This window comes from Mytilus californianus, unplaced genomic scaffold (genome assembly GCF_021869535.1).
Source record: "Mytilus californianus isolate M0D057914Y unplaced genomic scaffold, xbMytCali1.0.p SCAF_3, whole genome shotgun sequence".
Taxonomy (NCBI): Eukaryota; Metazoa; Mollusca; class Bivalvia; order Mytilida; family Mytilidae; genus Mytilus; species Mytilus californianus.
Window position 1 is genome coordinate 85,877,688 of NW_026262679.1, and position 14,511 is coordinate 85,892,198.

Below are 14,511 nucleotides of genomic sequence, written 5' to 3' on the forward strand. Positions count from 1 at the left end.
AGAAGGAAAGTGCAATTTTAAAATGTACTTTATGTTCACTGAAGGAAACAGTTAACATGTTTTAAACGCTAAAAGGATTTCTAAAGAAAAGTATCGACTGAAAAAAAAATTCTTCTTATCTGATGCTCCTAGTTTTAAATGGGTCGCAAGGGATCTTGATAAAATCCATTTTTCAAATATATTGAAAAAATTCTACTTGTAGAATTAGCCTGCATTATTACACATACAATTCCAGCTTGTTTATTGAGGTGCAACACCACTTAAAAATTTTAAACAACTGTAATTGCACATTGACACGTTTATCTCCAAGTGTTATATGTAATATCGCTTACATGTTTACGTTAGGCATCGGAATTATAATAAACTTTAACTTTGAAGACGCTCTCTAGGGTAGGTTGTAACTAGAGGAACCCGAGATAATTGTTTGATCCGAGATGACAATGTGGAAGCCAGGAAGATCAAAACGAAAAATCAATTTACTGACTGAACACAAAGATAATAGAAATTGAGAACCTCTCAGTTATATGCAAATGCGTGAAGGTATCTTATGTCGATATCATTGCCTGGAAAGTTTAGAACTTGTTTAAGCTTTGAAATATTCCTTTAACTGTAAAAGACCATAAAATTATCAAACATATATAAAGATCATATGAATTTCATGAAAATGTCGTATTTCAGTAGAATATGGCCACAAACAGCAAAATCGTTATAAATATAACTTTGACTGTTGCACGAACCGAAATTAATAATCATTTCAGATGTAGGATTGAAAATATCAATTCTTGTTTAATATTTTTTTCTTGTGAAGATGTAAAAACTGATATATCGATAAAAAGCTTTGGCTCTTTGACTTCAAAATACAATTCAGATAAGATCAGGTTTACTGTAAAATAAAATAATTGTAATATTCTCTGTTGAGAATAATGACACAGCAAGATAAAACATTTAAGTGAATATGGCACTAAAATTAGTGTTCCATAGCGAGTTTTTATTTATTATTTACTAACTCATTCCCAAACTATTTATTCTAACTTGTACATTGAATTACATCACGTGATTCTATGTTGATGGACCACATGACCATGTCAAATCATGCATATTTAGCAACTGTTCTAGTCAAATATGTACATACTTTTTTAACAATGTTTAATACTGCAATGTGTGTGTATCCTTGGGTTGCTTTACATTTACAAGTCATCTCCTTTAATTCATAAAAACAAATAGAATTCGAAATAGAATCAATGCAGCAGATGCAAGTATTTTGAATCAATCAGACAAATTAACAGATACTCTAGAATATTATTTGATCCTTAATGCATCTCATTATTACTATTTACTTGTAATTATAGATTACAATGTACGATCTTAAATAGCCAGCCATTTAACAGTGTTTAAGTTAAAATGCCTTTCATTGTGCACACGATTTACATATTTCATCCGGTGGTTTTTGCAGATTATTTCCTGATATTAAAATGCATCTAGAAAGCACTAACGTATTTTTGATTTGTTACAATTGAATGTGAATCGCGTTATAATTTTATACATTTTGCTCCATAATTTTACCAAACAAAACCGAAAGATATCCTGGCTTAAATTTCTGTGCATGTTTTTGATAATTTTGTGTCAATGTTTATAGAATTCCCTGTTATGGAACTTAATGTTTCCCGAAATGAAGCAAAATCATTACCGTGTCGGATTGACTACATGAATATTAAACAACACTTAAAGTTAAAAGAAAGATTAGTCGAGCTTGAAAGATAAGACCATCCTTGAATATAGAATAAGAAGATGTGGTATGATTGCCAATGAGCCAACTATCCATCAGAGACTAAATGACGTAATTATAAGCAACTATAGGTCACTGTACAGTCTTCGACAGTGAATTAAAGCCATACCGCATAGAGCAAGCTATAAAAGGCTCCGATATAACTGAATAAAAAACAATTCAAACGAGAAAACCAACGGCCTAATTGTGTACAAAACATCCTAAGAAAAACCAATATGATATACAACAACAAACGACAACCGCTGAATTAAAGGCCACTGACTTTGGACAGGCGCATACAAAATTTGGCGGGTTTAAACATGGCCGCCCAACTCTTTCCCTAACCTAGGACAGTGGGATAACATCACAGCATAAAAAAAAAAAAGAAATCAGTTGAAAAGAGCTTGACTCATCAGATCGATACAAAGCACAAAACCAACTTACAACACACGACACAACGCATTAATCTGAGAGAACTCGCAGTTACTGAAAGGTAGTTCAAAGCCAGTCACAACTAATGAAAATCATGTATCCAAGATAAAATTATTTGAAATGCAATATACATTGTACTATGATCTATATGCATATATCCTTATGATCATAAACATAAAAAAGTATTACGGAAAAGACTTTCTTCAAGTCTGAATGCTAACTTCTGGTATACATCTGGATTTTCAAGTTTTTAATCCTTCAAGATTTCTGTAAGGTATGATACTAAACCCCTAACGGGAGGGATTGTACTTGATTTTCATATGATGAAGACATAATCTTTCAATCAGTTTAATTGAGGTCTGGAGCTGGCATGTCAGTAACTGCTAGTAGTCCTTTGTTCATTTATGTATTATTGTCATTTTGTTTATTTTCTTTTGTTTCCTATTCTGACATCCGACTCGGACTTCTCTTGAACTGAGTTTTACTGTGCGTACTGTTGTACGTTTGTTTTTTTACATTGGCTAGAGGTATAGGGGGAGGGTTGAGATCTCAAAAAACATGTTTAACCCCGCCGCATTTTTGCGCCTGTCCCAAGTCAGGAGCCTCTGGCCTTTGTTAGTCTTGTATCATTTTTAATTTTAGTTTCTTGTGTATAATTTGGAGTTTAGTATGACGTCCATTATCACTGAACTAGTATACATATTTGTTTAGGGGCCAGCTGAAGGACGCCTCCGGGTGCGGGAGTTTCTCGCTGCATTGAAGACCCATTGGTGGCCTTCGGCTGTTGTCTGCTCTATGGTCGGGTTGTTGTCTCTTTGACAAATTTCCCCATTTCCATTCTCAATTTTATTCTAATTTGTGTGTAAACTTAAGGAAAAGGAAATGTATGATCGTTACTTTCCAAAATCGAAAAACGTTTTGATTCCTCCCCCTCCCCCCAAAAAATATGAGCATTAATCGATTGTACGTTTCGAAAATGTCATATTAAATCAACTGCAATTAAAGTATAAAAGAACGCGAAATATAAATTATAAAAAACTAGACTAAACACAAATAAAATTAGCGCTATTGAGATCATTGGTATACATACACTTTTCAAATTTATCTTTAAATTTAACATAGAATAAATGGGCTGTATTCTCTTAATCATCAGTTTGAAAGTTTGAATAATATATATGGATTGTTTCGATATGGGACGATGATTTGAAAACTACAAATGGTAATACTTTGTCAAAGTGAATATTAACAATAAAAAATCATATGTACAATGCATATATTTAAAATCTAGCATTCAATGAGGTATTGAATCAGATTAATATAAACAAATTACATCAATATACACCATTATCTTCCGTTAATTTATTTCAATTTGATTTTTATGATACTTTAGAGGTGGAAAAGTATGTTTTGTTCTTATCTGGTGTATCGCGATCACTGAAATTGTAGAATCGGGTTTGCATTATTTATATGATAATCGGTCTTCATATTTTTCAGTTCCAATGGATCCATTTGCCGTCTTTTGTAGCATAAATACTGTAAAGTAATTATTTCCATTCGAGTTAATAAATCATGATAGACAATACTAAAATAAAATTGAGGACACGTGGATTATCCAGTGGACAGAAATCAGAAGGTAGCCTCCCTTCATATTACTTTCACTCAACGACATGGGATCAAAACTAAAAAGTTAATAGAAATTCCTAGAATTTATAAGTTGAAAAGTCTTTAATATAATACTTAAAATATTTTCAACAATTTCGTAGATACATGATCCACCGTATCAGCACGCTACACATTCACGCTGAAGACAACATTGAAAATTTGACACGGCTTTTAGTAATTTTGCATCAGAGAACATCCAATATAAAAGTGATTGCATTTGAATCTTCAAGAAAATTTATTGTTACTACCGATAGAACTATCGTGGATTGGATGAATAATACAAAGAATTCAATATCATTCCTTAAAACCAAATTTAAAGAAAGAACCATAATTATCAGGCCAATCTAGTCGTACTCTTCTACCAGCATAATGAAAATAGCAGAAAGGTAAAATGTTTAAGCTTATTGTTTAATTTCACTCCCTATGAATACCTTCATATCTATATTAAAGAGCATGTTGAAACACTCCTAAAATAGTTATAAAATCGTTCGTCAATGCTTTTTGTACTTTTTGAATGTGTTATGGTCGATATTCATTTCATAATCCCGCTCAAGTATGTGTCTTTGATTATAAAAAAATAATTATAGTCGTTTGAGCAAGAAAGAATACTGCCGGAAATCACAAGACGACACGATGGAAGTGAAAATCATACAACAAGATAGATATAGTTAAAAATATTGACAATTGTATTATCCATTGATTCTGATTGTCTGGCAGTGTTTGGTAAAACATGACAGGTCCCTTAACGCATTTAAGTTCACAGGAATAAAATTACAATTTTGTAATTGTATCATTGTAATGTCAATACACATCATTGAATAAACTAACCAGATCTGTTTGTTTCTCTTCCGGTGAAATATAGATCACCGATATTTAAACAGTGGTATCATTTAAGTAAATAATCGTATCATTGTGTGTTAATGTGTCTCCAAATTCGCTTTGTACCGTATTTCTCACGGTTCTACAGTGCAAATGATAGGACAGAAGTGATATTTGAGACGACGACGATGTTAAAGGTGTACGGAATTAAGTGTTCAGATTCAATTTTCATTGCGTACTTTATATTTTTTGCAAAATAAATATGAATAAAGCTCAATTTACATTTGATAGGTGAAACAGATCAAACACTTATATTAATTGTATCTGAAAACTAATACTATTTGGCTTTTATTTAAAATGAAAATAATCAGCTTTAAATTTATATTGTAGGGTGCCGTCACACTTTGGGGTAAGCATAAATAATAGAACATTGATTATGGGAGGTGAAAATAAGAACGCTTTATTATTTACAACCGCTGGGTCGATGCCACTTCACAAGCTGCGTAGGAAGCCCCCTGTTCAAAACTTTAAAACATTAAGGTTTTTCTTCCCAACAGCATATGTTGGCTTAGCCAGGTTTTATACAAATCTTTTTTGTTCCCAACGCTCTTCGAAATTGTAAATAACACTTTATAAATTGTATGCATCCGTAGCGGTTTTATGGGTTTACCTTCATCGGGAACAATTGAAGCCAAACATTTATAAGCCAAGGATGTATACATACCCGAATACGCGCAAACCTAAATGACCAAAAATGGAACCTTACAAAGAATAGCAAAATTGGTTTATGGTCAACTTAGCACGAGAGCGTGAGTACCTTAGTTCCTAAATAAATTTTAAATTACCTAATGTTTAATGGGATTGTCATTTCAGAAATGCACGTCGAGAGCACTGAAATCGACATCGTTTTACCTTCATTTAGTCGGTTTCACCAATGGGACACTGTTAGTCACAATGGGTGCACACATGTACCACTAGTTAATATTCCGGTATTGGCACGAACATGTTTGAAATTTAAAATTTCAAATGAACGATGTGTCAACAACACTACAAATAAAAAAAAACATAAACTACAACCATTTTATCAAAAGAAATATTTATATTGCCCGATCTATAACACAATTACGTACCAACCATGAGTTACCAGTGAGTTATATCTGCAAGTTACAAATTGCATTACTTTCCGTAAATCATAGATCATAACAGGACAAAAACCAAAATTGTACAAATAAGCAATTACATTTCAGGAAACCGGTGAAATTAGCTTAAGACTGTCGAAGAATATTGGTGCTAAATTTTATATTGTTACGTCAAAACATTTGATTAATTCATTTGTTATTGATGTTGGATTGCCTTGATCCAGATAATTCGGTATTTTTCTCATTGGTGCTTGTACGTTCTCTGATCTTTAGACTGATCCGTCGCCATCAACAGGAAAAGACCAATTTATATTTTATCGAATTACTTTTTCTAACTGTTTCTAAACAACGCTAATCAATGAGGAAATAAAGTAGAAACATTTAAAACTTAACAGAAATGCCCAGAAATTTTTTCTGACACGCTAACTATCGTTTAAACCATTTAAATGATAATGATATCGATGGCAAATGACATATTACCGTATAACTGAATCATACATGCAATTTATTAAACCATAAAGATATAACAGTTGATAAAATGATAAAAATTCTGAATGATTGCACAGATTAGTTTACTTTAACTTCACTTTCCACTATAAAGATAATTTTCTCTCACTAAATAATTCAAAGATTTGGTTAATTTGTTGACCTCATCTATCCCATCCAACTTGAAATAAAGTATACCACAGATATAATTAAGTCTGTCCCATATTTTGAATTACATTTAGAAATTGACTATGTGCATGTGTAGGTTGAGAACAAAAGTTTTCTAAAAAAACAAAAGAGCATTTCATATGAAGCATATAGCTCCCACTTGAGACTATATGTCAGAGCTTTCGTTTCATATCATGATTTCCTTGACATAGGGTTGCTGCTTACAAGGAAGTTATTGAACCAATGGTTCCTAGTGGTAAAATTGAAGTCATCCCAAAATTTACGAACGCCAACAAGGAATTTTTCTGACCATTAGCAACACAATGAGTGCAAAAGATACTAAAGGAATATTCAAACTCATACCTTTTGTTGTAACGTTTTGTTCTCAGCCGACCCTCATTGTCAATTTTTAAATGTAGGTCAATATATGCCGCAGAATTATATGTATCTGGTGTTTCTTTTATTTCAAGATCGATTGGAGAGATCCGTTCAACATGGTCACCCATCCTTGAATACTTCAGCGAGAGGACATTATCTATATAGCGGAACGTGAAGTTAAAGGAAAGTACTAGCTTCTTTTTATTCATCCAAAGAAGTTTCCATATAAAGTCTGATTCATATGAATAAAGGAACAAGTCAGCAAGAAGAGGAACACAATTGTTTTGGTGGGATTGGTGTTGCTTAGTCTTTAGTTGCTTATGTGGTTTAGACTGTTGTATGTCTTTTCATCGTCTTTTGTTCTTTGTCATGATCTTATCGGTCTCTCTTTGGCTTATGAGCGTAATTTTTCTTTTGGTATCATTCGTTTTATTGATTGATTACTAGTAATAGATTGTTGCTTGCTTTACTCCAAGTGTCAACTTTATGGACCAAAACGATAAATAAATATATGTAATATAATAGGAAGATTGTTTAGGATCTGCAGAGTTGGTCGATCTTGACACAGGCTGGGATATTTTGGCTGCCACTGGAATTACAGGGAAGGTATTTTGCCTAGCAACAGACCACATACGGACCCCTCGAAGAGGTGTTGAAAAGGTTCATTAATGCGCGAGAGCTTGGTAGTCTTCCAAAAGGAAACTATGAAGATAATCTCAATATAATGTCCGGACGTTCCTGCGTATTTGTACACCCCCGCAACCAAACGGACACCTATTTAGATCTTTAGCAAGACTTAAACTGTCGTAGAAGGTTTATCGTTTATTGACTATTATTATAACACAATCAGGACGAGAACAAATCATATGTCCATGCAGTATGTACCAGTCGCTCACAACGTCACTGAAAGATGAATTATATGACGTCATTACAACAAAATTTTGGTCCCGCCACCAAAGTCATCCACGTTTTTGTCCTCAAGTAATTAAAGCAGGACTCATCTATATTGCGTTTTTATTTGTATAGACCTTTTAACAATGACTATGTGCATACTTCAGCATCACTGTAGAAATGCGCATCTGTTGCAGTAAAATTGTTACCGTAAATGTTATTATTTCTATACGTTATGGACTGTTAATATAATAGTGAATAAGATTTTCTTTGTGTCTTTCTAAATGTGCTTAATTATTCTAGCGTGGACAAGTAACATGAGGATATTGTAGTTCATGGTGTGCTAGATTTTATAGAATTAAAACGATTATCTATAGCTTTCATGTTACGACATTGCAAATTGAACGACTAAATCAAATATTACATTTTATTTAATCGTTATATTTTATTAAACTTTTGTAAATATTTATGTTTGTCTTTCATTTTCTTAATTGAAAAAGTAACCTTCAGCTGTAATTGTCTTTGCGAAATAAAACAATGATTTTACATGCTGGTCGTAACTTGTTTTTCACGAATAATACGATTACTTTCAGTTGAGACTGCCATTAATTGCATTAACGATAATAAATTTTCCGACATGGTATTTATGGGATCAAAGAAAATTAGTTTATATGAAGGGGTCAACATTTGTATTAAAAGTTAGTGTAAACTGATTGAGTAAGGTTATACCTAATTAATAGGTTCTGGGACAAGAAATGGGAAAATGCAGAAGGATGATTCTGAATGATTGTTTGTTCGATAGTTTAATCTGGTCGTTGGCTAAGCAGAGTGAGTGATCTAGGACACCCATAACTAGGTTGTACGAAATGAAAGATGTAAACCAAATTATGTGTGCTTACTTTTAAAGAAATGGTATCACAAAATCATAAATTAGGTTGATTGATTTCTTATTTTTTTTATTATTTAACACTCAATGTCAAATATATCATGAACATTTAGATGTGTACAATGTCGTAAAAGCTGAACCCTAGTTGTGCTACATTGTTGCTGCGTTACATATTTGTACTTCATTGGTGGAATTAATCTTATTTGAAATTGCCATCACGAACCCGCCAACCAATTATAGGAACAAGAAAATGTCCTTTCAGAGTCTATGTTAAAACAAATGTGTGATCTGATAAATGAATGGTTTTGTGGTCAAGCTCTGTCTGGAACTGACGGGTGATATTGATATTGTGTCCAAAAGATCACAAATCCAGACAATGATATACGACCAATGAATACTTAACTCTCTAAAACCAATCAAGATAGTCAATTAATCACACTATACTTTGTATTCAACTTTTAGGGAAATGAAAAAGTACACTTGGGTAAAATTACTCACAGCAAAAACATCACTTATCATGCTGTTAATTCTACCATTATGTAACGTTAAAACTTGTCTACTGTCATTTTGCGAGGAACAAATGCGTAGGGAATAACAAATGTAATGATTCTCAAGGTCTTAAGAAATTAGTAACCATGTCTACTAGAATTAATTAAGAAAAATCACTAGTCGAGCAACTGGCGATTTGTTGTCATATCCTGGCATGGTACTTTATATTTGCAGAACATGATTTATTTATTAGTTGTAATTGGCTTTGAATTAGCTTGTCAGTAACTGCAAGTACTCGTATATCGGTGCTTTAATGTTACTTGTCTTTGTGTCTCGTACTGATCTTTTGAGCTAAGCCATTTGCCACTGATGTTTACAGTTTGTACTTACGTTCTGCTATTACACCACTGTCCCAGGTTAGGGGAGGGTTGAGCGCTAACTTACATGTTTAACCCCGTCCAATTCTTTAAGCACCTGTCCCAAGTCAGGTACATATCTGTCATATTTTTTTTTCGTAAATTATTTTGTTATAAATTAGGCCGTTAGTTTTCTCTTTTGAATTGTTTCATATTTTTCATGTCGGGGCTTTTTATATACTACTATATGGATGGGGTTTTCTCGTTGTCGAAGGTCTTACAGTGAGCTTTAATTGATGATATCCACTTGAACTTTGGTGGATATTTGTCTGATCGGCAATTTTATCACATCTAATTTTTATACAATAGATACTACTAACCCTTAATTAGACAAACATGACACCTGTATACATCTTATATTCGTGCTGAATATATATCAAACTAGCAGTAACATTGAATCACATCTTCTGATAAAAATATAACAAAACGAATATAACATTAACAGTTTTCGAAAACAAATACTTCACTAACGACTTTCAAAAACCTACAACACAATCCCTTATTCTAAAATAAAAGTGCTCCCTTACCTAAATGAAAAAGAACAGAAAGGAATAATCTGGCAAAATTCTTCCTCTTAGATACAATTGTGATGTCCCCTTCACTCAATAAGCCATAGTGTACGTAATTAAACGGTATTTCGAATTAAAAAAAATTATATGTATTAAGAGCTTAAAGCCTTGTTAAACTGCACATGTATGTCGAAACAATGATACATGTAGCATTTATTCTTGAGATATAATTTATTCAAATTTGTGAAATAGACCATAAATAAATTGAACATTGTGACATAATATCTGCCACGATGTATCGTTTTCTTATCTCAGTTGTTCCGGTATGCAAGAAGATGTTTTAGACATTTCACAAATAAAAGTGAAATAAAAACACCAAAAATGATTATTAATAAAAAAAAATAAGTTCTACGGTCGCCTAGGCAACTGGGTTATCGTTACTGTAACTATGCGGTGATGTCTTAACCTTTCTCGTTATTGTTATTGTTATTGTTACTATGTGGTGATATGTTATTCAAGCCATGTAATGACCATGAAACATGTGACATAGTGCGACTTTGGAATTGCATGACGCGTGCTAACATGGTTCCAAATGTCAAAAACCAATTGAACTAGATATTTTTGAGGTAGTTATGCAAGTTTGCATATGATAACCTGTAGCTTTTTATCGAGGGGTATGTAAGATAGATAGTTCAAAGGGGCATCCGTTTAGTCTTCCGTAAAAATAAATAAGCTCTTATCTGATTTGCTAAGTTCAATCAAAGGAATATCTTAATTACCACAAATGGTGTCCACAGATGGACGGGTAGGTTATTTGTCTCAAACGGTATTTATCTTATACTCTGCTCCTAACACCGAGTGGTTAATATTGAAAGGAAGACAGCCTAATCTTGAACTCTGGAATGAGAATCTGTTCTCAATTTTTCGCTATCTTAAGAAACATTTTGGCGTCGGATTTTGTTTCAGCGTCATTGGATGGGTTGGATTTTCCAGCCTTTTGTTGCTTCTTATGTCATTCTGTCTTGCTTTGTAATTTTCTGAAATCCGTTTTACATGGAACCAGATGATCTTTTACCACAGTTCTTTTCTGCATTAAGTTTTTGGATAAAATCACTGATATCACGTACTACTTTTACGTTCAATGTAACTGACAGTCGGACAACATATGAAGATTGCTTTTACTGACTGTACTGAAGCATTTCGTGACCAAAAGGTTAATTATTTGTCATTCCGTTTAAAACAATCCTTTAGGCTACAAACTTTGCATTGACTCTGTTTTTTTTGTCTCATGTGTATATGATTTAAGTTGCTCATGAGATCTATTCTAAAATCGATTTGGTTTTATGGTTGTTGATGGTGAAATGTACCATATAATATGTCTGTACTATGGGCAGGATATATTCCAGGATTCTCGTTTGTTGCCTGCTAACATTTGCCTTTTCGAAAAACGCTTTCAAAAACGTAGTATGCACAAGTGACTTGAGCATAAACCATACTTCTTTTCTTTCCTCGTTTAATATTTGTTTTGTTATTTTTATTACAACTTATTTAATATGTGTTTTGTCTTATCTATACGGTCCTACAATAACGGTAGTTTATACGTGCTGTTAATCTATTCTCATTTTCCTCAAGGTAGGAAAGATAGAAACTGTAGATATCGTGCATATGCTCGCCTCAATATAAGAATAAGGAGATGTTGTATGATTGCCAATGAGAAAACTATCCACCAGAGACAAACAAATATAGATGGTAACAATTGTCAGCATTCGGCCTTTAACAACGAACAGAACGCATACCATATATTTATCTGTAATCAGTCCCGAAATGACAAAATGTGGATATTCAAATTAGAAAACCATCGGCCTGAACAACGCTAAAACAATGAACGCAAAAAATATATGGTAGACGCAACCACTGAACAATATGCTCTTGCCTTGTTAAAAGCACATAACAAATGTGTCGGATTTAAACATGTTTGTAAGCGTTCAACACTCACCGAACTTTGGACAGTGGCGTAACAGCATTCTATAGAATAAACTGTTCAAATCAGTTGGAAAAGATGTGTCTCATCAGATCGGTACGAAGAACAAACACAACTTACAAACAGAAAGAAGACACAAATAACCGATCTAAAATTACTCACGGTTACCGAAATCCAAAAAGTCCAAAGTCAATTACAATATTAATCATATTTTTCCCAGCCTAGAATGTCAATCAGTACAAATCCAACGGATTTAGTGTAAAGACGTCATAAATCGTCTGAGAAAAAGTATGATTTTTGCAATGCAATAAGTATGGACACGATGTTGGACCATAAGTGTTCATAACTGAATAGTTAATATATGTTCAGCTATTTTAATTTGTCAAAACCAAAATCAATGTTAGTATCCCGGCTCTGTCGTGTGGTACTGCAATTACTATTTCTTCTTATTTATCTTTATACGATAAGCTTATTAATGAGTATAAATCTGTGGTTCTTAAAGGAAGAAGAAAAATTTATTTACACTCCAAAATAATGTATCCCATTTCTTCATTTTGCAAAAGATGATAATAAGTTCTTTAATTGTAGTAAGTTCAAGTTTTGTATCTGTCCTGCCTTGTGGAAAATAAGAATAGGGGACAGCACATAATATATAAATTTTAAACACACAAAAACAAAAATGGGAAGCCATGCCACAAGCACCTATGGGAGCTTGTGGATTGGATTAACATCTTTCCTATCGACTTGATCTAAATAACAGTTCTCAATAATGTATTTTTTCACTATATGGCTATTGTTCAAATTCTTTTGAAAATGAACAGACTTCTGATTTTTTATATTGAATTTCTTATCCTTTGTAAAAGTTGTTATTTTCTTTCAAGTTTTACCTCTACTCAATTCAACACACTGAATATCTTACTGGTATTTCCTTAAGATTATGTAAATCGATTTGGTGGCTTTGTTAATGTCAATTCCTGCATGTATGTTTGATGTCTAAAGAACTTGGTGCAGTGAAAATAGGGTATAGTAGAGATTCTCAGCTAAAGCCTTTATTATTGTATCATGATGATTCAGTTTCATCTCTGCTTATACTTGTACTTGAGTCTTCTCTTCCTTTGAATTATCTCTTTTATCTTTTGTATTCTGCGATCAATACCTCCCTGGACTTTTATATCAAAACTATCAGCATCCAGCTGTCATCAAGGAACTTGTTTTGTAATAGTTTCATATCATCTTTATTAATGAACTCCGTTACTTATTTGAACTCGGATTTCTTATATATCTTCAAACAAAAAAGGAGATATCAATAGTGAATCAAAATTGTACGACCCAGGCTGTATATAAATACAAGCTTTGAATGCTAATGAAACATAGTTCAGTTAGTGTCCGATCTATACTAAGAATATGACATTCGTTTTCTAAATTTTATCCATTTATCAGAATGAATTTTTGTCAGTGCATTTCAGTAAGCAAATATGAATCGTTGTGCTTCAATAGGGTTATATGGGTTCACCAAAACACTCGTAACCAACAAATTGGGATAGCCAAATAGTGTTAAAACATGAAGATCCGTTAAACCAAAAAGGGGTCACACTTGATATCTGTGTTATTATTTTTTTTTATGTACAAAAAGTATATCCAATTCTAGTCATTTTATATCTGACAAAACAATATTATATTCGAATTTCAAGTTGAACTGTGTTTACTTGCGACACACAGGCAGTTAAAAGTTTCTCTTCCTTTACAAGAATTGTTTATTGATTGCTAAATAATTATCGTCTTACGGAAAAAACTACATCATATTATGTTCAAATTATTCAAATGTTTCTCTGAAATATTGTTTTATTCTTGAAGTAAACACATTAGGTCGTCAGTTGTCTCTTGTTTTTTAACTTACGGGTTTACTTATAACTTATCCTTTTAGAGGGCTCTAACCTTTCTTGAAGGCCATTTTCATTCTAAATTATATTAAAAAAATACATGTGTAAACGTATGGTGTCATTCAAGGGAACACGACACATTTTTATGGACAAACATTCATATGGTATACTAGAGACCATATTTTGTTGAATACAAACAGCGCTTGGGACTAAAAAACTAAAAAGTTCGTCTAAGTAGATTTTGACCTAATATATAAGTCCGATTCATCAGGGTAGATCCGCTTTGTAGAACCAGGGACATATAATACATGTATGTCTCTGGTAGAACCTACTGGTTTGGTTTATTCTTTAAAAGAGGACGAAAGATACCAGAGGGACAGTCAAACTCATAGATCGAAAACAAACTGACAACGCCATGGCCAAAAATAAAAAGACAAACAGACAAATAATAGTACAGATGACACAACATAGAAAACTAAAGACTAAGCAACACGAACCCCACCAAAAACTGGGGATGATCTCAGGTGCTCCGGAAGGATAAGCAGATCCTGCTCCACATGTGGCACCAGTCGTGTTGCTTATGTTATTACATATCCGGTAAATAGTCTAA

The 14,511-nt window shown here is 32.9% G+C and overlaps 1 protein-coding gene across 1 annotated transcript in view; it reads right to left on the reverse strand.

Annotated features, from left to right (window-relative positions):
* The window catches only part of LOC127735296 (hemicentin-1-like), a 43,780-nt gene that overhangs the window by 10,478 nt on the left and 18,791 nt on the right, over nt 1–14,511 (reverse strand). The gene's annotated exons all lie outside the window — the stretch shown is intronic.